This window comes from Canis lupus, chromosome 35 (genome assembly GCF_011100685.1).
Source record: "Canis lupus familiaris isolate Mischka breed German Shepherd chromosome 35, alternate assembly UU_Cfam_GSD_1.0, whole genome shotgun sequence".
Taxonomy (NCBI): domain Eukaryota; kingdom Metazoa; phylum Chordata; class Mammalia; order Carnivora; family Canidae; genus Canis; species Canis lupus.
This window is the reverse complement of record NC_049256.1, coordinates 13121403-13144771: the sequence shown is the minus strand read 5'-3', so window position 1 is coordinate 13144771 and position 23369 is coordinate 13121403. Positions and strand designations below refer to the sequence as shown.

The window sequence follows — 23369 nt, the reverse complement described above, 5'->3', positions numbered from 1 at the left end:
CCCTCTGTGAGAAATTTAGAATGCCATGCTAGGAAAGAAGAAGAAACAAATGTAAAATAAGAGTATAGGAGTTAGGTCCAATGAAAGAGCGATGTCTCTCAAGACAAAAATACTGGGATAGTTGGGATAAGTAAAAGAGGGCACATCTAACACTACAGATCATTCCTTAGTGAGTCCTAGGACCAGAGATGAATCATGCTGTGGGCTTTCTCAACCTTGCATCCACACATGGATTTATGCAAGTTTTTGAAAGTAGGTTAGAAATATAACAAACACGCCAAAAAAGTCAACCTAAGTGGCAGCAAGGGTGGGGTGGGGTGGGGGTGGTATTTGGCCTGGTGTGAGATGTTAATGGAACAAATGTATATTTTTTATTAAATGCATGCTTTTATTTTTTCTGATTTCAAGAGTCATACCTTTATTTTGTGTATTATGGAATTGAAGACTTCAAGAAGGACATCAAGATCTCTACACACATTCTAATTTAATGCGTGTTAAGTTGCTCTTTTGCAATTGGCTTTCTGTTTTTGCCTTTGTGGTTAGAAGTGCTTTCCCTTTCAAGAGATCAGGTAAAAGTGATTTATATTTTCTTCTACTTGTTTAATCTTTTTTTTAGTTTTTATATTTAATGCAAATCCATATTGAATGTATTTTTATGAATGGACTTAAGAAAGGTAGAATCATGGTATATTTATGAGCCTCATTTTTATTGTTGTTGTTTTTTTCCCCTTTGACCAACTCATTCCTTCATCTTGTCATTACTTTTGTTCATTTCCTGTTTTTGTAGTTATCAACAGTAGGGCATGTATTTCCTGGGTGGCTTTCCTGCAGTCATAACAAAGTACTGTTGCTAAAGCCATTCCTCTGGCTCCTGTTATTTGTGTCCCAAACTGGCTAACAAGGCCTTGCCCTTTGCACTACCAACCACCTCCTTGAATTTTTGAGCTGTTGATAGGAGCTTACAAACTCAAAGTATGGCCTGTAGAAAATGCCCCCATCCAGGTCCCTCTGGAGATGTTTCAGCAATAATCAGGCATCCGTCTGGCACATTTCTGTGTTGATTGCCTGAGGATCTTCTTCCAAGCTGAAGATAGGGTGGGACTATCCCAATAGATTATTACATGGCCACCCCTTGAGCAATACAGACATTTACTCATTCCTTAAGCAAACATAGCACTCCAGATACAGAGATGAATGAGAGGCAGTCCTTGCCCCCAAGGTACTAACTCCCCCTTCTAAAACGCTCCACAGGAGCTGCTGAGTACACCTACCTCTTGAAAAAGACCTCACAGGCTGACATCATGGGAATCTGCCCAATCTCATTCAATTTACTCAACAAATATTTGTTAAGCTCCTACTATTTGCCAAGACCTGCGCTGGGTGCTGGGATACAAGACCTCCAGAAGCTGACTGCTGAGCAGAAGGCAGGCAAATAGGTAGGTGGTTATATTTCAGTGCATTAGAGCTTACGTAGGTGAAAACTCAGGCCTCAGATGCTATGGCTTTCCAGGTTATTCATCCCCTCCTGCCAAGGCTTCATCAGGTATTTTAACCAAAGCATGTCTTTAATATTCAAAGTCCTAGCAATGCTGATTTAGCCCAGTTACCCTGAGACTCTTTAGGGTTGCTCTAAAATGTCTTTCAGACCCACCTCTGAGAGTCACAGAGGAAGTCAGCTGAGATTGATGAATGAATGGATGAACACATGTTTCAAAGAACTGAAAGAAGTAAGGAAGGAGTGAATGATTTGGTTCTCTCAACCAGGAACGGCCTCGGGTCGCTGGGCCTCACAGCAGTCAACGCCAAGAGCAGCAACCTGGGAAGAGATAACACAGGCCAGCCACCTTAGAAATTTCCTTTCCTTTTATCCCAGTGACCCAAACCTGTGGGCCCCACTGATGTTTATTTTGGCTTCTTTGCCCTGAAGCCTCGGCAGCTCTTGTGTGTTGAGCTGCTTAGTTGACAAATCTCTTAATGGACGAATTAGCTAGCTTCTTCTGGTCACCTGATAGGTCAGACAGCCTTCAGCCACACACACACACACACACACACACACACACACACACAAAACTGGAAAATGAGCTCCCCAAAGTGCAAGCATCCAAACTGTGATCATTCCATGATAAAATCTTGGAATAGTCTGGGCTACATCTGTCTGTCCATCCCTGTATTAGGAAAGGGAGAAGAAGGACAGAGAAGGAAAGTGAGATGTAAGTTTTGAATTTAGCCACTTTTTAGCAGTCTTTCAAGCAAGTTTGCTATTGGAAATGAAGATGATATTTTGATATGGGGGGTTTTTGGCGGGAGGGGTCTCTACTCTCTTTCTGGATCCATCATGATGAGTAATCAAGAATTGATTTTGGAGCAGATCTTTGCTTTTTCACAACCCACCTTAAGATGGTCTCATATCCTCCTCCTTTTCCCCAGCAACTACTTCAAAGCCTGCTGTGGGGTCTCTTTCACAGCTCGAACACTTGAGACCCCCTCCACAAAGAAACAACTCCCTTGGTGTTTAAAAATTCACACTTTTCACCACATAATACCACCATTCTAACATGGGAGTTGGGATAGGGTGAGAGGGGATGCTGTATGCACGTGAGCCCTTCCTGTTACTATCCTGTCTATTCTCATCAACCTTTACCAGTTTCATTTATTCCCTTAACTCCAGTCTGACAGACATTTGTTGAAGTAGAGTGTCATACACTATTATGATTGTCAAGGATAATTAGAATCTTGGTTTGGGGGTTTTCTACTTTCCTTCAATTCATTACTGCTTGGACTATCAACTCTACTCAAGGTGTACGTGGGCTGCTATGAAAGAGAAAATAGCCAAGAGGAATTTTTTCAAGATATAAAAGGTCTAGATTTACTTCAGGTTTTCAAGCCTCAGTATCTTGAGATGTTCAACGGGGATAATCTCCACCTTACAATGCCGTGTAAGAATGGGAGTAACCCATGGAAAGGGCCTTCTATTGAGCTGAGCAAGTAGAGGCACTCAACAACTAGTAGACATGATTATCATTATCATATATGTCATTTCTAGTGTCTTATTCTTTAAGATTTATTTTGTAGGCCAAATATCTTTCCTGCAAAAACAAAACAAAACAAAACACACACACAAAAAAGATCCAAGCCATTGCTATGCTTTTTCTTCTAGCTGGGGATACAAAATAGAGATAAGAGAGAAGAGAGCTAGGAGCAATCCTCTAGTGAAGAGTAAAAAGTGAGTGAATTCTATGTCCATATTATGAGTCCACTTGGCTGCTTAGTTTTATACATCATATTTATTCCAAAATGCCTTTAAGCTCCACTACTCTCTTTCTTTTTTCCTCTCCCTCTTCCTCATTTTCTGTTCTGCTTCCAGAGTTGTCACAACTATAATTGAGGAGGGAACTACCTGAAACCCCCACAAAGAAGGGCACACAGATCTGGTGCATGCGCAAGTGTATGGACTTGCCTGCATTGCCTTCTCAGGGCCCCCTGGCCAGGAATTCCATTGTCCAGAGGCCACATGTGCATCCTCAAGGAAGAGGCCAGGCCCACCCTCTCCCTCTAGGCCACCCTCCAAAAGGCTTGTTTGATAAAACAAAGCACATCACTGACATACTATGTGCCAAAAATAAAAGAAAATGGACAAGACTATTTGGAAACAATCCCCTACCACTGTTGTTATGAATCCTTGAAGGAAACTTCAGTCACTTGTGAGGTTTTCACTCTAATCCAAATTTTTCTTCATACTCTATGGTCTCTCCATGTACAACTTCAGCCAGCCAGCCAGCCAGCCAGCCAGCCAGGCAGCCATTCCTTCAACACTTATTCATTAATTACTTACCCTATACTAGGTACCATTATAGGCTTTGGAGACACAACATGACAATGCTGACAAAGCACATGACCCCATGGGATTTACATTCTAGTAGGAAGTGGGGGCAAATCATGACATCATCAACAAACATATAAACACTGTGAAATAAAGAGTGCCAGGTCAGAGGTGGAGGTGACAGTGGAGAAATGCTCAGTAAGAAAGGGGAGACAGGGAGGCTACCAACAAAGAAGATGGCACTTGAGGAAAGACATCAAAAGAAGGGAAGATGAGTTAGGTGATCTTCCCAAGGAAGAACATCTCAGCAAAGTAAACAATGAATGCAAATGTCTGACATGAAAAAGGTCTTCAAGTATTCAAATGACAAGGAGAAGAAAGTAAGATTACAGTAGGATAGGAATGAGGAGAATGGCAGGAGATGAGCCCCCAAGGAGTCAGGGGCATGTCAACCATGATTAGGAAAGCAGGTTTGTCTTAAAGGATATGGACACTATTATAGAGTTTTGAGCAGAGGGTAGATGCAATCTGACTTATGTTTTAAAAGGATCATTTGGGCTAGGTTGGGGAGAAAAAGCCATTGGAGAGCAAGGGTGGAAGAAGGAGACTGGTAGGGAGCCTATTTCCACGGTCGAGACAGTTGACAAGATTGGAGGTCATTAGTGAGTGTGAAGTCCATGCAGGCTTGTTTGCTCATCTTCTCCACCCACCGATCCAGACAGAACTTCAAGTGGGGTTTCCAGCTCTTTAAAAAAATATACACAAAACCATATTAACCATTTTCTATTTTATTGAAGATTCCTCTGGGAGGCCTGAAGAGGGGGACAATTTACACTGCAATCACCGCAGCAAGCTATGCTGACAGTGTCATGTGACCATTACACCCTCCTGTGCACCTGCCTGGTAGGCAGCTCTCCCTTTCCCTTCTGGATCCCTGCTCCCTACAGAGTTATGATTTCTTTTCTCCCTACCATGCAAAGATACCCATTGCTGCCCTAGCTTCTACTCCCAGAAAGCACATAGTGAATCCCCCATGATGTTTGGAAAATAAATTGTCCTTTAATTAACAAGATCTCCTCTTCCCTCAAGGTGTTGAAACCATCCATTTTTACTTGGATATGTTTTTGTAATCTGTCTCCTTACTCCAAAGAGTTCATCTGAACTATCTTCTCCGAAAAGAACTGTCAGTTGAAATTTTCTACATCTAATTGTGCCCATATTGAGCAAATATTTCTCTTTTTTTAAAGATTTTATTTATTTATTTATTTATTTATTTATTTATTTATTTATTTATTTATGAGAGACACAGAGAGAGAGAAAGACACAGACACAGGCAGAGGGAGAAGCAGGCTTCATTCCATGCAGAGAGCCAGACGTGGGACTTGATCCCAGGTCTCCAGGATCACACCCTGGGCCAAAGGCAGTGCTAAACTGCTGAGCCACCCAGGCTGCCTGCAAATATTTCTTTTAGTCTTATGACAGTGATTCTTTTGGTTCATGAGTATTTCCTCCAGCGGACCACATTTCTTAAGAACTGGCATATCACCACACCCTCAGCATTAGTAGCACTGTCTGTCACTTAGCAAATATTGGGGGACTAGCACTGAATGGGCAGAAATCGTTATCTTATTCTCCTTCAATGAACCACACTAAACAGATAAGTTGATGGTTTTTCTCTGTGTTTAATAAACTGCATGCAAACTAATAAACCATTGTTTCAAAGTGGAGTACAGAAGTGCAAGTATCAGTAGTTCTTGCCTGAGACACTAATAAAATCCTTACCTTCCTTCTTCTCTTCCTTTCTCTTCATTCCTGGGTAGTGTGCACGGTTTCTGAGCCTTTCTCTTGCTTTGCCAGTTAGGTCCCCTATAGTATTCGGGGGGGGGGGAGGGGCAAGGGGAAGGAATATCGGTATCCCATGGAGGATGGAAACTTCTCAGGGTTGGGGATCTAGTCCCTCCACATGCTGTTTGGCACCTGGGACATGTCGCTCTTGGTATCACCCCAAGATATACACTTTCCATAGCAATTTGTCTAATCACACTGAGCAGAATAGGGATGAATTGCTTAATTCAGTAGGTCCCTTCTGACCTTCAGCATCTGGTTACAGAGGTTCTTACCAAGTGTGCCCAGTAACTCCTGTGAATCAGTTGTCACATGTTCTGCTTCATCACTTCTGGTCAATGGCTCCTGGATGTAGCTGGGAAAGGAGGGTGAACCACGAGGCAGCAGCATCATGAGCTGAAGAGCTGAACTGGGACAAACACACGAGCTCATTATGAGCTAGATCTTTTAAAAAGCTGCAAAGCATAGCAGATCTCTAGCATCTAGCCTGCCCTCTATATCATGCCAACCAGTAAAAATCTAGTTTATCAGTATTACTTTGTGTGGTTTTCTATACTAAATAAAAAACAAGGATCCTCAACAAATCATTGAATTGTATGATAGGTAGATTATGAACCACATGAGGGCTAAAGGTTGGGTCCAATTAGTATTCCCCAGAATAGTCTTGCCCACTGCCTGTCTCCTTGGGTGCCAAATTAACTTTTCTGAACGAATGAATAAACCATGTCTTGTGGCTTTATCTTGCTAATTGTTGAGAAATTATGCATCATCGTGTTCTTTAAAATAGCAAAGGAATAAAATCTTATGATATTCTTCAGTCTTCACATCAAATGCCTAGTAATTCCTCCTACTGCGAGTATTATTCTCTTCTTGGTCTCAGAGGCTAATATATGTTTAAAGATCGTCATATCACTCACCCCATTCCCAATTCCTTTTCTTTATATAAATTTATTTTTTATTGATGTTCAATTTGCCAACATATTGAATAACACCCAGTGCTCATCCCGTCAAGTGCCCAGCTCGGTGCCCGTCACCCAGTCACCTATTTTTCTTCAACCACTTAAAAGAAGAAATACCTCTAATCCCAGTAGCAAAATCCTAATTAGATGCTTGGATCTTAAAACAAAGACTTAATGAGCGAACTGTTGTTACCACCCCCGGGATGTTGACAAGGTCCCTCCCCAGCAGTGAGTCTCCCACCAGGAGCTGGCAAGGCTCCTACCACCCAGAAAGTGACAGACAAACCCACGGTAGATGCTTTGCCCTCAGGGTACCGCAAATGGAGAAGACAAAGGCAGGGCCTCCTCCAGAGGAGTGAGATAACCTGTCCTCCCTGTCCCTGTGTTTCCTAACCACATCCTCGGTGAAGAAGCAGAAAGAAGTCGAGTCTCAATTAGTCACCAGATGCACTCAGCATGTATCTGCTGACCTTATCTTTATGATAATTTCACAATAACAACTGGAAAGGTAGATGCCCTTGTCTCCTTTGCTAGAGTGCAGGGGGAAAGAGACCCGTATGGAGGGAAAAGAAGACACACTGAGCTGAGCTTCATTCCCCAATGACGGGATCCACATTCCTAAGTCCAGATCTTGTGAGAAATAAAAAAGAAATTATTTCCCTGTGATTGACGGCACAGTAGGTACACCAAGGTAAACAAAGATTCCAGCCTTTTAGTTTGCAGATTGTAACTTTCCAATTCAGAGTCACGCAGTCCTTTTTGGCAAGCTGGGCCCTCAGCTGAATAAAGGGTGATACTAGGATAGCAAATACTGTCTGAGGCCTCCTTAAGCTAATTTATTTAATAAATTCCGTGTTCGTGAATCATATCTGGGACACGCCTAGAGCCTAGTTCCCTAGCCTCATAGAAGCAAATTGCTAGGCGTTGCCTTTCACTCTTTTTGTACTCTTCCTCAGATTGACTTCTTCATTTGAGATGGGTTTTCTCTCTTTAACTTAAAGTCTCTAGAAGGACTTCATTCACAGTAACCTAACTGGGAGGCAGGTACATGAAGGTGTAACCACAAATAGATGGAGCTGGCTGGGGTCCTACTTCAGGGTGGGTTTGGAACCAGGCATGTGTCCAAATACTTACCTGTGACTGGGACCTGGTAATGCCACATCCTTACCCCTGGCTCAACCAGAACTCTTAAGACTACAGTAAGTTTAAGAAAGAGCTCTAGATCTCACAAACCCTGGATATTTATAGAAAAAAACAAATGAATAATTAAGGAGAAAAAAATTTAAAAGATTACCAAAAAGATGAAGAAATTGTATTTCATCTACTCACAAGGTTTTCATAACTTATTAGTCTGAAAAGCTTCTTAAAGGAAAGCTGAAAACTGCTGGAACACTCTTGTAAGTGCAGAGCACAAATATACATGCCCACACATATACACATAATTTATTTAAATCATTTGAATTGGAATATATTTGAAAAACATTTCCTCACTGACTGTTCAAGCCTCAGTGAAAAAGCCTCAGGACTCAAACATGGTAATAAATCATCCATCCAAATATTTGCATCAGACAACTAGAGCAAAAATAACAAAAATAAATGCCAGCAACCCACACCAGTCTAACTCGTAGTATTTCCTTGTCTGGGTAAATTGGTTGTAAGCCTTGCATTTTGTCCCCAAAGTGATTTTGGAAGATAAAAATTTCTACTGATAATTGATTTTAAATAGTGCTGAGTTTCATATATAAATTTCTTAAGAAATATATTTATTTATTTTAGAGAGAGAGAGAGAGACAGGAAGCAGACTCCTCTAGAGCTCATGACCCTGAGCTCTACTCATCATGACTGAGTAGAAACCAAGAGTCAGGTAGTTAGCTGACTGGGCCATCTAGGTGCCCAAAATAAATTTATTAATCAGAACTATAGCATACTCTATTCTCTCTTTTTCAGATTTTTAAACATTTTTGAGGCTATGCTTTCAGAATAGCCATCATGAACATGACTTTGGTGACTCAGGGATGCATGCTTTTCTGTGGAGCATACGCTGGGAAGGATCCTTCAGAGGCAAAGTCCATGCAGTACTCAACGCGTTATCCCAGGGCCCAGTGCGGTGCCTCATGGCAGTGACCAGTCACAAATGTAGAAATGGAAGAATGGTTTTGAAAGAACATCCAAAGTAAACGAGGAGGTATTTGAACTAGTTGACTTCAAAAGCAGAACATCACTGTATTAACTTTGGGGACACACATTTCAAATGCCCTTGTCCTTTGACAAGTAATGGGAGGCTCAAGCAGAGGCTTCATAAAAGAGGCTTATCAGATAGCAGGCAGCACATACACTTCACTCTTTCATCCGTGTATTCATTCAGCAAACATTGATTACTGATGCTACCATGGTAAATCATTGTGACAAAAGTTGTGGCAATGTGGAAGAGTCACTCACTGCCTTCCCAGGATTAAGGAGATAATACAAATATTCTTGCTTCCCCTTCCATTCCTTTGTGATTTGCTTGGTAGCTACCAGAATTTGTTGATTAAAAAAAAAAAAAAAAAAAAAAAAAAAGACTGAATTTGCTATGGGCATTCATTCATATTCCCTTTGAACAAGATTTTTTAATTTCAGCACCATTAACATTTTGGACCAGATGATTCTTTGTTGCTGAGTGCTGTCCCACTCACTGATGGATGTTTAACAATATCCCCGGTTTTTACCCACTCTATGCCAATAGCACTCTCCCTGCCATAACAATCAGAAGTGTCCCCTGGGGAGCAAAAGCATCCTAATAGAGAGCCACTGATTTAAAAGAGGTGGGCAACAGGAAGTGATATGGATGGCTGAGTAGGACAAAAGTTAAGAGAAATTAGGGAATGGACTCTGTGTGTGTGTGTGTGTGTGTGTGTGTGTGTGTGTGTGTGTGTGTTTTAATGGAAGGTATAGAATTTCAGTTGCCTAATGATTTTTTAACACCACTTTTAAAGGTTTGCTTCCTGTTAGGATATAAGAAGTAGCAAGAGACCATTGCAAAAACACATCCAGACAAACTATAATTATAACTTAAATTATAAATTTATAGTTTAAAGAAATTATAGTTTAAATAAATTATAGTTTAAAGAAACCTATCAGAGATGTAGAGAAATAAATTTAAATGGCATGGATTTCAGGAGAGAGAGGCCCATGACTGCTTCAAGCCTTGGATGAAGTGAGGATTGGAAGAGCCTTCTGTAGATGGGGTGAGGAGAAGTCAGTTGGACTTTTGATGGACTTTTGATGTTCACTGGTTGGCTGGGATGGTGGGCTGGAGTCTTAAGGAACCCTAGTAACAAATCAAGTATGCACTCACTCTCTAGTTCTTGCCTATGGGTTGTCACTTGTACATAGTCTGGAGCAAGAAAGTCCTGAGAGATCTCCCCTGTGAGAAATGAGATGGATGGGGCCTTTGACAAATGCAAGGCAGAAGCTGCTAACTGCTGGAGATAGGGCAGGAGAGCTGATAGAAACTCTATAGGGCACTCTAGGCTTCCACTGGAGAGAGAGTAGAAGAACTACAAGGCTACCTCTGAGATGCTCTAGGACTTCACTAAGAGCCAAAGGCTGGGATCAGGACAGAAAAACCAAAATAACAACAGAGCCTCAGCCTGCCTCCACTACAAAGTTTACTCACCAAACCTCTACACTGAAAGTTTGACAGAAGAGGGAACATGCCTCTTCTCAGTGTACAAGAATTGGTCTGGGTCTCTAATGTTCTTATTAATACACAATGTCTGGTATTAAATCTAAAATTAAGAAACTGAATATCTAAAATTAAGGAATATATGAAAAAGTATGAAAGCAAACCTGCAAAGAAAAATAGTTAATATAACCAGAGCTCAAGAAGTATTGATATTTTCAGAAAGGATCTTAAAATTATATATATATGCTTAAATATATATTATATGCATATATAATATATGTATACCCACATAATCCTTAATGAAATATTAGCAGTTAAAATTCAGAAACATATAAAAAGGGCAGCCTGGGTGGCTCAGCGGTTTAGCACCACCTTTAGCCCAGGGTGTGATCCTGGGGACCGGATCGGGCTTCCCTGCATGGAGTCTGTTTCTCTCTCTGCCTGTGTCTCTGCCTCTTTCTCTCTGTGAGTCTCTCATGAGTAAATAAATAAAATCTTTTTTAAAAAAAGAAACATATAAAAAGTCATCATCAATAGATAAAAGTCATGACCAAGTGGAGTTTAAACAGAAATGCAAGATTGGTTTAATGTGTGAAAGTGAATCAATTTAACTTGAATGAGTGAATTTATTAGGAAAAGAAAGAAAAAAATAATTATCTCAATAAATGCAGAAAATCCACTAGACGAAATCCAACGCCCATTCATGCTAAAAACTATCAGCAAACTAGAAATAGAAAAAACCTTTCTCAAAAAAAGAAGAAAAAAAAGAAAAAACCTTTCTCCATCTAATTACAAGCTATTCTTCAAACTAGTGACACTGATTCCCTTTCCTCTAGGATTGGGGTTAAGGCAAGAACATCAACTCCTACTTCTATTTTGCAATATTTTAGAAGCTGTGGCAATTATATAAGACAAGTAAATGCAATAAAAAGTGTGAAGATTCTAGAGGAGGAAACCAGACTGTTATCCAAAGAAAATAATTTTATGCATAGAAAACACTATGGAGGGGGATCCCTTGGTGGCTCAGCAGTTTAGCGCCTGCCTTTGGCCCAGGGCGTGATCCTGGGGTCCCCGGATCGAGTCCCACATTGGGCTTCCTGCATGGAGCCTGCTTCTCCCTGTGCCTCTCTCTCTCTCTCTCTCTCTCTCTCTCCTTCTCTCTCTCTCCCTCTGTCTCTCATGAATAAATAAATAAAATCTTAAAAAAAGAAGAAGAAGAAAACGCTATGGAATCTGTACAAATATTAAAACTAATAAGTAAATTTAGCAAAGTGTCAGGATACAAAGTCACCACACCCCACAGCATGCACTATACTCTAGCAATGAAAAATTGGCAAATAAAAATTTTAAGACATTGCTTATGATATCACCATCAAAAACTTAAATAACCAGGAATAAATGTAGTGAAAGGTATGCCAAATCTCTACACTTTGAAAACTACTAAACATTGTCAATAGAAATAAAACCTATTTAAATAAGATGACATACTATTTTTAAAAGCTAGTAGACTCAACATGTGAAGACATCCATTCTCCCTAAATTGATGATAAATTCTACCTAATTCTAATAAAAAAAAATCCAGCTGACTCTTTTAAAGAAAATGACAAGCTGATTCTAAAATAAATATAGAAATCCAAGGGATTTGGAACAACCAAAACAATTTTGATAAAGAAAAAAAAAGTTGGAAGACTTACATGAACTAATTTTAAGACTTACTCTGAAGCTACAAGAAATGATATATGTCTGTGAAACCAAGTGAGTCCAGAAATAGATCAATGGAATAGAACAGAATACTGAGAAGTGGACATACACATGTATATACTAACTGATTTTCAACCAAAGCATCAAGTTATTCTAATAAGGAAATAAAAGTCTTTGAACAAATCTTTTGAACTGTTTGGACACCTGAGTATTTGGGGAAAAATGAATCTTGACTTTCTACTTCATACCATACATAACAATTAATTTGATACGGATCATAGACCATAAATATGTCAGGGCAAAATATAAAACTTCTTTGAGAAAATTTATGAGAATATTACAGTCATTGGGAAGGCAAAGTTTTCTTAAACAGGTCATAAAAAGTACTAATCATAAAAGAAGAAATTGCTAAGTCAAACCTCACAAAAAATTAATTTCTATTCACCAGAACTCATGATTAAAAAAATGAATTATCAAACCACAGACTGGAAAATACGTATGTAATATATATACATTTGATAAAAGATTCATATGCATAACATATAAAAACTCTTAAAAAACAAAAACAAACAGGCAAAAAACGTAGCCCTATTTGTAAAAATAGGCAAAGAATTAGAAAAGACATGTCACAAAAGAACAAACTGCCAATTTTTGAGCTCGTGAAAAGCACTCAATATCACAGATTATGGAGTGCTTGCCAACTGACACCACAGTAGGATATGATTTCACATAAATTAAGGCAGCTGAAATAATAAAAAGTGAAAATACCAAATGCTGGCATAAGTAAAATTAAAATATTGATGATTCCATATATGGAGCAATTGAAACTCTTATGTTTTGCTAGTAAGAGTGTAAAATGGTAGAACCACTTGGGAAAAGTTTTGGAAGTTTCCTATAAACTTGCCATATATCTGCTTATAGTCCTAAAAGTCTACTTACACAAGAGAAATGGGAAAAACATGAGCACATGAAGACTTTTACAACAATGTCCATAGCAGTCTTAATAATAGCTGCAGACTGAAAACAATCCAAGTGTACCCAATCAGGAGAATCGATAAACTTATTATGATGTATACATACAATGGAATACTACAGAAATAATGTGATGCAAACAATGACATGGGCAACCCTCAAAAACATCATGTTGAGCAAAATTAACCAGACCCAGAAGAAGACATATCACTTCCGATTTATAAAGGCAAAACTAATTGATGGCAAGACAGAGCAATGGTTTCCTCCAAGTTCCATCAGACGGGGGCGGGTAGGTGGAGTGAGAGAGTGTGTGTATGAGGTACTGGCTGAAAAAGGAGGTGATTTATTTCTCTAGGTGATGGAGATGTTCTACACCTTGGTTTAGATAGGTCTAGAAAGTTGTCAAATCCCACCAAGCTGTAGAATTAAAGTCTACATAGTTTAATCCATAAACTTTTTTTAAATATAAAAGATGCATCATTTATAAAACTGCTTGAAAGACTAAAGGCAAAATCTCTGAAAATATTTTTTGGAGGAACACAAAACAAAAACTTCCTGAAACCAATTGGCCACAACACTGTTACAACCCAATGAAAAGCGGACTCTTTGCATCTACTCCCTGTATACTTGAACACAATCCTTTTTGGTATTGCAGTTGTGTCTGGTTTAGTAGAGATGCTAATTCCTTGGGCCCTGGATCAGAGTCATGGAATTGACCAAGTGGAAAGACCAGTGCAATTAGCCAAAAGAGTGCGAATGCTCAGCTTGGTCTTGAAGTCAAGTGTCAATCAACAAACACATCCTGCCAATTGATGCTCATCATCACTTTTAGTTCTAGGTCACAGGTGGAAAGAAACATACTCACAGGGCACCTACATCTGTCAAAGAGTTCAAGGAGTCAAATTCTCCAAGCTGCTCAAGGCCAATCAGCCACAACAAAGAATTGCTTACACACAGGCCAGTCTTTCCCGATGCACTCTCTTTCCCTGGATATATTTGTTGATGGGCATGAGCAAGCAAAGAAAGCTTCGAGTGAAACCCAAGCATTAGTAAGAAATTAGAGTTGACACGTCAGTGTGGAGTGGGTGGGGGAGGAGGGAGTGGGGACAGCATCTCCTATGTCAAGCATATTTCCCAGTAGCTACAATGCTCCATACTCTCTGGTGTGTCTTTTCCCATGGAGGAAGTTCTTTGTGAAAGAGGGGGAGGTAAGCTAGCTCGTGGGAAAAAGACGTCTCTCAGACTGTGAGCAGTGAATTGGCTTGTACCCAAGTAATGTCCTCAAGGTGTGCCATGAGAGATGAAATCACTTGGCTCATTTTACCATCTTCAGGATGGCGTCAAGACCTGACAAAGCCAGGCAACATGTACAAGGAAGCTCATCTGAGGCAGGACTATGGCAGTGAAGGAACCTTCCTTATGCAGCCAGGATGGGGACCTTATGCAAGAAAATTGCATGGGAGGTCTTTGCTCTGAATAGGAAAGCTAGGTTTTGGAACAATGAAGTGAACTGAAGTAAGTAAAAATGCACATCTGATGCCCAGGCCAGACCAAGACATATATGGCTCCTTGAGGCATGCGGCAATCCTGGCATCCCTTCAAACTATTATTCTGTACATATTTGTTCAGCATATATTTAGTGAAGAAAGGGGACAAAAATGCTTTTTGGGAGGAGGAGGTAAACTTTCTTGAAATATAACACACGCACAACATATATCATAATGTACAGCTCCAAGAATTCCAACAAAGTGAACACACCCATGTTTTCAGCACCCGGACCAGGAAATAGAACATCAGAAGTCCCTCAGGCTCTCTGCTAGTCATGACCACCGCCACCCCTCCACCCCCCGCCCCCCCAAGGGAGTGACTCTCTTGACTCCTAACCTCAAAACTGCTTTTTTAAATTCATGATTTTGTAAAGCTTCTTATGTTGATGTATTACTAAATTTATCATTTTAACTTATTAGAAATAATCTTTCATTTCATGGCTTATTTTGTTGCCTATAGCTAGAGAGCAATTTTTATTCACACTCTTCAGTAGAGTTCAGCGACATGGCTGTAATGATAAAGCATTTCCCTGGAAAGGCCCCTCGTCAAGCCTTATTTGGGTTCAGAATGTCGGCTGCCTATTACTGGTGACTTTGGGTGATTGTCAGGTGGCTGGACTCAGAGACAGGTTAGCGATCTGTCATTGTCTGAGTAACATATTCATGCACACAAATAGCAGAGGTAGGTTGATGCTAGGAAGGTCTTTGTTTCTACCGAAGGACACTATCTACTTCAGCAGAGGCAGAACAAAGTTCTGTTTTGTCAGTGGTGAAAAGAGTTTCTGGTGGGAACCTGAGCTTTCAAGCACCGTTTTTCTGATTTATTGCAATGATATGTTAGCACCATTTCTTAGAGATTGGTATCCCAGCAATCAATGTCCAGTCTTTTATCTCAAAAATATTGCAAATTTTTTTTTCCCATTCTGTAGCTTGACAAGACCTTACTGTCTTCTGGACTAAACCTTTGTACGGTTCTCAGTTCAGGTTTGTAGAGGAGTTTAAAGCCAAGGATGGGAGAGATTCAAATCATTCTCCCCAAAATATGGGGTTGGGATCGTCATTTCTATTGCCAGACATTGAAAGAGTGCCTTTTCTACATGTTGAAGGCACAGAGATAAATAACACCCAGTTCCTCCCCTACAAGAGCTCACTGTCAAATGGGGAATGAGATGTATAAACAAATACCAAAGTAGAGACAGCAAAGCCCTTTTGCCTTGAGGAGTCCAGGAAGACCATGTATAAGAGAAAACATTTGAAGGAAGTCTTGAAAATAAATAAAATTTCACCAGCATAACTGTGAAGAAAGGACATTCCACTGAGGAAGCAGTATCCAAAAATCCAGAATACAGAAAAATCTTGAAGTCCGAATGAAGAACAGCTAACAGAAGACTTTTTCAATTATAATCTAAAGGACACCTGCATCAGAACCATTCAGACGCTTGCCCAAATGAAGTTTGTTGCATCCTACCATGTATCAGATCCTAATTTCTGGGGTTTGTGACCTAGGGACATTCGTTTTTGGCAAACTTTACAGGTAATTCTGTTTCACATAAAATTTGAGAGACATTGCCTTAAAATAGTCCCTAAAATAGGAGGTAGACACTGGAGGGTGAAGATAAGACAGGAGAAGTAAGTTGGAGGCACACAGCAAAAGGTTTGTGTCAAGTGAGCTGATCTCTGGTGTGTTCTTTTATGTGGAAAGTTAATCTTTACAATCACATAGATGGTAGGTACTGTTATTTCCAACGTTATGTATGAATAGATGGAGACTCAGGAAGGTAAAATAGTTTTCCGAAGGTCACATAAATTGTGGATCCATGATTTGAATCCCAGTATGCCTGACCCAGTGACCATGCTCATAGTCATCTCACTGCATTTGGGCTACTATCCTTCACGTATTTGTGCTGACCTGGCTCCCCTTCCTTCTCATATTTCCCTCATAAACAGGGACTCCCTCAGCTGGGTACAGTGATTGGATAGAATTAGAACTCATCTGCAGATCCCCAATCACCTCATGGAATGAGCCGGCTGGAGCCCTTTGAGCTCCTGATCACGTCAACTCCTGACTGGTGATCAGAGTTCAACTCCCGTGCCCCAGACCCTCATCCATAGGAAGCACAGGAAGATTTGATTTTGATTCTTTCTGAGCACTTTGTTTGATTTCTGGTGTCATCTTCTTTTGGTTTCCTGCCCCAAACATTTGATGATCTTTGTAAACAGTGGATGATTTGTAGACATCTTTGTCTCTGTTGGGTGGAAGGTAATGGAGAATGTGGTTAATCTCTTCTCTTTGTCTATTTTGAGCTCAAATCAACTAAGAATTTCATGTCAACCAGGACGTAAATGTCTGGACTGGTGAGTTTTGTATTTCTGGGTTTATGATTGAGCTAGCTGAAATTTTAGAATTGAAACCATAAGCTTTCTCTATGTGTGAGTCTATATGCTTATACACTTGTAATTTAGAAAGGCCTTTGCCTCTCGTAAGAGTGTGTAATGTTTTCCTATCTCTTTTTTTTTAAGATTTTATTTATTTGTTTTCCTATCTCTTGATGGTATTAATACACTAGATTAGAAAATCTCTTAAATTAAAAGAGTTCCAGTCGGATTGGCTTAGAGATAAATAAGCATTTACATAAATTAAATATTTCTAAAATTCCTAGAAATATTTAAAATGGATCTTTAACATTTTCAGTGTGGGGAGAAAAACATATTCTTATAGAAACCAACTCAGAAGAAAGGAAGAAAGAAAGAAAGAAAGAAAGAAAGAAAGAAAGAAAGAAAGAAAGAAAGAAAGAAAGAAAGAAAGAAAGAAGAAGAAGAAAGAAAGAAAGAAAGAAAGAAAGAAAGAAAGAAAGAAAGAAAGAAAGAAAGAAAGAAAGAAAAGAAAGAAAGGAAAGAAACTCAAAAATAATTTAAGAATTTGAGTTCACATAATTTGGGTAAGTTTTGACAAGTAATACTAGCTTAATAATTTTGTTTTAATAAAAACAGCTGTTAAAAAATGAAAACAGCTGTTTTCTCTTATTGGTGTTAAATGTAATGTAAGCATAGATTTTTATCCTACTTGTGTTTATGTTCTTTCTCAACTTTATAGATTTACTGATTGAATAAGCTAACATGATGTCTAGTAAATGTTTAAGACAATGAAAAATGTAAATTTATGTTTTACCCAGTTGAATTATTATTCTGAAAGAATTATTTCAGCAATAATTATGCTTTGCAGGATGTCATTTTGAAGAGATTTGTAAGATCTTTAAGAAATTTTAAACTTTGAAACTTGCCATGCTTAGTAAATGAATAGATATTCATTATGTGGCTAGATTATTATAATTTTACCTTTTCTTTTTATGTAGTCTAGAGGCGCCATGTATGTATGTGTGTATGTGCATATATACATATATTTTTAAAAAGTTCCCTGGAAAGTCACCATGGCTTATTCCTTCATCTGTGTTAAAAAAAGAAGTACTAGAAATAATTAGACTTTTGAAGAGTTACATTGATGAGTTAGTACACCAGAAGAGATGCTTAACTTTCCCTAGGTAAAATGTGTATGGATACAATTTTATAGATATTTCAGAAATTGTATGTTATATGAGATATCCCTAGAAAATTATCAGTGTTCTCATTGTCTGTGATATGTTTCTATGTATCAGAGTCCTAGTACTGCTTTGTCTAATATTAGGCAATAATAATGCAGCGCTGACAGTCATAATCTCAATTATTTTTTAAATATTTTATTTACTTATTTGAGAGAAAGAGGAAAAGGTGGGGGGAGGGGCAAAGAGAGAGCAGACCCCCTGCTGAGCAGGGACCATCCCACTCCCCACTCCCAGCTGCAGGGCTCTATCCCAGGACCCTGGGATCATGACCTGATCATGAGCCGAAGACAGATGCTTAACTGACTGAGCCACCCAGGCACCATCAATTATTTTTTTAAAATATTAACTTGGGGCGGGGGGTGGGGGTGACTGGGTGATGGGCACTGAGGGGGGCACTTGATGGGATGAGCACTGGGTGTTATTCTATATGTTGGCAAATTGAACACTAATAAAAAATAAATTTATATAAAAATATATTAACTTGATCACAATTTTATTTCTTTAATTTGAATCTGGCATCTTCGGGACAGTGATTTTCAGTTTGGTATTCACATCACTCACTTATGGAGTTTTATTAACATATCGATGTATAAGACGTAGTCCAAACTTATAGAATCTCTTTGATATTCTTGACATATTCTTGAATATTCTCACTGTACATTTGGTATGCTATATTCATGGTATATTGTGTCAAGATTATTACAGTTATATCTGAGGATTTTTTAAAGATGATGTTCATCTATTTTTATAAACTAGATGTAATATCCATTCTTCTCTGAAATAGGAGTAGCAATTGTGTTTATAATTACTTTGTCTCAAACTTTTTTGGATTGACTTTTTATCTTGTTTTGTATGCCACATAAACAACCACATTTTTTTGGTCAGTTGCACTATTCTTATAATGAACAATCCTCAAATATTTCACTACTGAAAATGATCAGTAATAAGTTTACCACAGCCATTTAAAATCTTATGTCATCTACAGAAAGCTGTTTGTTTTACTCCGATGCTTCCCTAAAGTTCTTGCAATCAGCTACAGGCCAGAGTATTTCACCTTCAACACAGAAGTCCCTTGGAGTATAGAGTTCTGGTGGCATCACTTAAACAAGTGGGCTGAGATCATACCAGTAGACTGAGTTAGGATTTCTGGAACTCTAGCTGAGAAACACATGAACTCATGACAGGGAAGAACAAGATTTAATTACATAAGACTCAATGAACTGATGAAGAATGACTGTGTTTTTGTCTGGAATGTGGTTGTTCTAATATTCTATTTTCTGAGGAATAAGGAAGCCCTTACTTTTTTCTCTTCTACTCTCTATAATGGATAATTTAGTGGACGCTGTTTTTGTCAACTGAAAGATTTGCAAGTGATACCTTGTTTTTCTTGCCCAATTAATCCAGAACTCAGGAACTCTCATTGAGTATTTTTATATTCGTGGCAATAGTTTTGCATAGGTTCAGTAAGGATCTGTCCTTGTTACCATGACATAATTGAAAATATGGGTTACACAACCAAGGCCTTGCCCGGAATGTCATATTTGACAATGTTGCTTATTTAATCAGATATGACTAGCCACTTTGAAGAAATTAAGGTCAGCTTTATAGGACTCTGTATTTACAAAGCTCTCAGGGGCAAACAGCCCAAATACCTGACTTATAAATTCCCAGGCTTATAGGTAAGTAAGAAAGGTCATTTCCAGGAAGGCCCATGAATCTCAGAATATTTGGGTAACTTCAAGAAGAAAAGAATTTGCCCAGATGTAGGCTACTACAGCTGAAATCTGGTAGCAAGCTTTCAGCTTGACATTTTAACATCAAGAGGCTTTTTTAAAAGTCCAGTCTGAAATTCCTTATAAAAATTTCCAGAAAGTAAACTTAAAATGGCCTATATGGTAAATTACCATTCCTACTATACCTATCTAGATAACTATGCTAAATTTAATTAAACTAACCTGATCAAGAATAACTTTTCTTTGAGGTTAGCTTTGACCAAAACTGGGGTGACTGTAGAGAGAATTTTGTTTTTTTTTATTTTTTTTTCTTTTTGAGAATTTTGAATCTCAATGAAAACTATATGTCATATAGCAGACCCTTCCAGGTTACCAGATTCTGACCCTGTTCATTATCTTTGAACTATTTTAGATAGAACTCTTTTAAAATTATGGATAACTGATGCCTATACAAACTCTGTCTTGCCTGTGGCTCTTTGAACTATCTTGCTCCCTACCTGTGGAAAAATCAGTGTGGGTACCTACCTGTAAATTGGACTGGCTCCTTTCCAAACTGTCAATCTTTATTAGATTTTCAATCCTTCCAGTTTCCTTCAATATCTGACTATAATCCTTCAAACTAAGGTTTCCAATTTTTCGCCCTGCTACCTGACTCAGTGTCACTGAGAACTGGAACCTACTACCCAGGTCCCTGTGAGGACTCTAAGTTGCTTGGCAGCTGGCCCTTTCCCTAGGGTCCAAAGAATACAACAAGCTAAAGCCCAATGGCTTGACATATGTCTCAAAGAACTCAGCACCATGGCCAGCCATTCACAGGTCTGATTTCTCCCTGAAAAGGCACAATCTGGACCATTAAGTAAGCCTGATAGAATGCTAGGTTCATGTATGGACTGGGGAAACATGATCAAAAGCATCAACATCCTAGCCCAAGAGCTCCTAGAAACTCAAAAAGCAGTGGTGCATACCATAAAGTATTCCTCCACTGGCCTCTTGGAACCCAGTGGGCTGCTTACCCTCAGAGTTCAGCTCCCAGCTCTCCTTTTTAATATAATCTTTAATGTTCACATTTCTCTTTTTCATTGTAAGCATCTCCCTTTTAAGGGGCCTGATTTCCGGGATGCTATAACCACTGCTCTTTACCATCACTTATTAATAGCTGCTTCATTCACTTTAGCAGGAGCCATACAAAAATCTTTGTAAACTATTTCTGAGACCTTGTTCTGCCCCACTCTGGAGGGTTATGATTGCTGAATTGTTCGATGATAAATAGACATTCATCCTAAACAAAAAAGGAGGACTGACAATGTCAAACTTTATCTGAGCTTTGTGTTCCTCAAAAGCAAGAGTTAAGAATACTCCTTCCCCTTTAGGGTTCTGAGAAATGGCTAACCACAAAATACCACCCTGATCTTGAATATTTCTCTCTGCTCTTTCTCAGCAACTCAGAGGATACCCTCTCCAGCCTTCCTGGTGACTCTCATAGGACTATTGGACAACTTCTTTGTTTCCTTGCTTCTATAAAACCCTGGTCTCCTTTCCTTTTCTTGAAACAGTCTTCATTGATGAGCATTTTCCTAATTGTAATGGCCTGAATAAAATCATTTCCTTAATTGCCCTGTGCATTTTGTCTTTCACCAAACTGAGGGACACCACCCATGGCCACTGAACAGAGAAAAATGAACCAGTTACTAGGGGGAGCAAGCCAGTGAACAATGTGTACAGAAGGGTGATTGGTAATGGCTTCTTAGCAAGCTCTGCAAGCCTGAAGAAGACATTAACAGTTGGTTCAGCAGTTTCTACTCATATACTAAGTGGGAATTCTTGACATGGTGCAAGGACACTTGTGACCATGTGGCAAATTGTAGGAGATTGGCAGAGTCTGAGCTACAGCAGAATTTTATATGTGGTTAAGTACAGAGGCTTCCAGTAGAGTTATTTCACTCTGTTAGACACAAGTTTAGTAAAATTTTCTAAATTTAGTTGAAAACTATTAGAATTGTTTTCTTTTTAACGTTACGTCCCCAAATTTTAATTTACTTGAATGCCACTTGAAAATAAGAGATTTCTGGGGCACCTGGGTGTCTCAGTGGTTGAGCATCTGCCTTTGGCTCAAGTCATGATCCTGAGGTCCCGGGATCGAGTCCCTCATCAGGCTCCGTGCGGGGATCCTGCTTCTCCCTCTGCTTATGTCTCTGTCTCTCTGTCTCTCATGAATGAATAAATAAAATCTTAAAAAAAAAAAAAGAAGAGAAGAGATTTCTATCACATTTGCTATTGTCATGGTGCTTTAAGATTTTTCAATATTGTTAATTACACTTTCTGGGCTTTAGCAGAATGATTAATCAGAAAAATCAACACCACTTAGAAAAATAAAATTCCAACTTTATTTATTGTGATTGTGCTGCTTCTTAAGATTTTCAGTATCATTGAATCAATTATCCTTTCTGGATTTTACTAGGATAAATCACCTCTTGATGAAAAAGATACCTATATACTTTTACTATGAGCCAGTCACATGAGCAAATTAGGTTACATTCTTCTTATTATATCATTTGTAGACAAAGCATTTTATTGAGACTCTTACATACCTTTGGCAGAATTCAGAACCAGTGGTATTTTGCTTAGTGAGGGGCTCAAGGACCATTCTTCTCAGTCTCCTCCCATGAAACCTTCCCTGAAACCACCACTCTTCCTCTCCCTGTCTCCAGGCAGAATTGATCATTGCCACTTTTATACCATCATAGGACTTGTTTGTCCCCTGGTGTCACCTTTATTACTGTACTTTTCTTAGTCACAAAGCACAGTGCGTCAGATTATCTGGGTCATACCAGGCTCTGACTCCTAATTAGTTGCGTGACCTGGGGCAAGTTACTACTCAGTCTCTCCCTGAGTTTCCTCATCTATAAAATAGGGTAAATAAAAGTACCTGCCTCATAGGGTTATAGTCATGAGGAAGTGAGTTGATGAGGGCAAATCTCTCCATAGAGTATCTGGCACATAGTGAGTACTAAGTAAATGTTAACTATCGTTACATGTGTTTGTCTCCTTTGTTATTACGAGTCCCGCAAGGTCTGGAAATATTTACTGTTCATCCCCTCTAAGCTCCAGACCCACATATCCAATTGACCATTTCACATTTCAGTTGGTTGAACAAAGCATATCAAATTCATGGCATCCATACTGAAATATTTACAGATGAGATGACAGTGATACTATGGATTGTCTTCAAAGTAATCCACGAAGGGAATGCAGAATGTGGGTAGAGGTGAAATAACACTAATCCTATCTTGACAACTATATGATGGTTATACAGGGCTTATTATACTAATCTTTCAAATGTTGGGTATATTTAAAAATATCCATAATAAGGAATTTAAAATTCAAGTTGTCCAATACCAAAATTATAATACTTTCTGTTCTTCTTTCTCAATCTGGTCCTTCTCTAGTGCTCCCTGCCTCAGTGGATAACATTCATTATTCTATAAGCAGAGAATGACAATGAAATGTCTTTTTGAGATGGGGAAAT

At 38.9% G+C, this 23369-nt stretch overlaps 1 long non-coding RNA gene across 1 annotated transcript; it reads right to left on the bottom strand.

Moving 5' to 3' along the window:
- Positions 1-559: 559 nt before the first annotated feature.
- On the bottom strand, positions 560-22542 carry LOC119867613. Its single transcript, XR_005384148.1, has 3 exons — positions 22432-22542; positions 5941-6074; positions 560-1816 (listed from the first exon to the last, which is right to left on the bottom strand). It is a non-coding gene; the product is annotated as an uncharacterized LOC119867613 (long non-coding RNA).
- Positions 22543-23369: the final 827 nt, after the last annotated feature.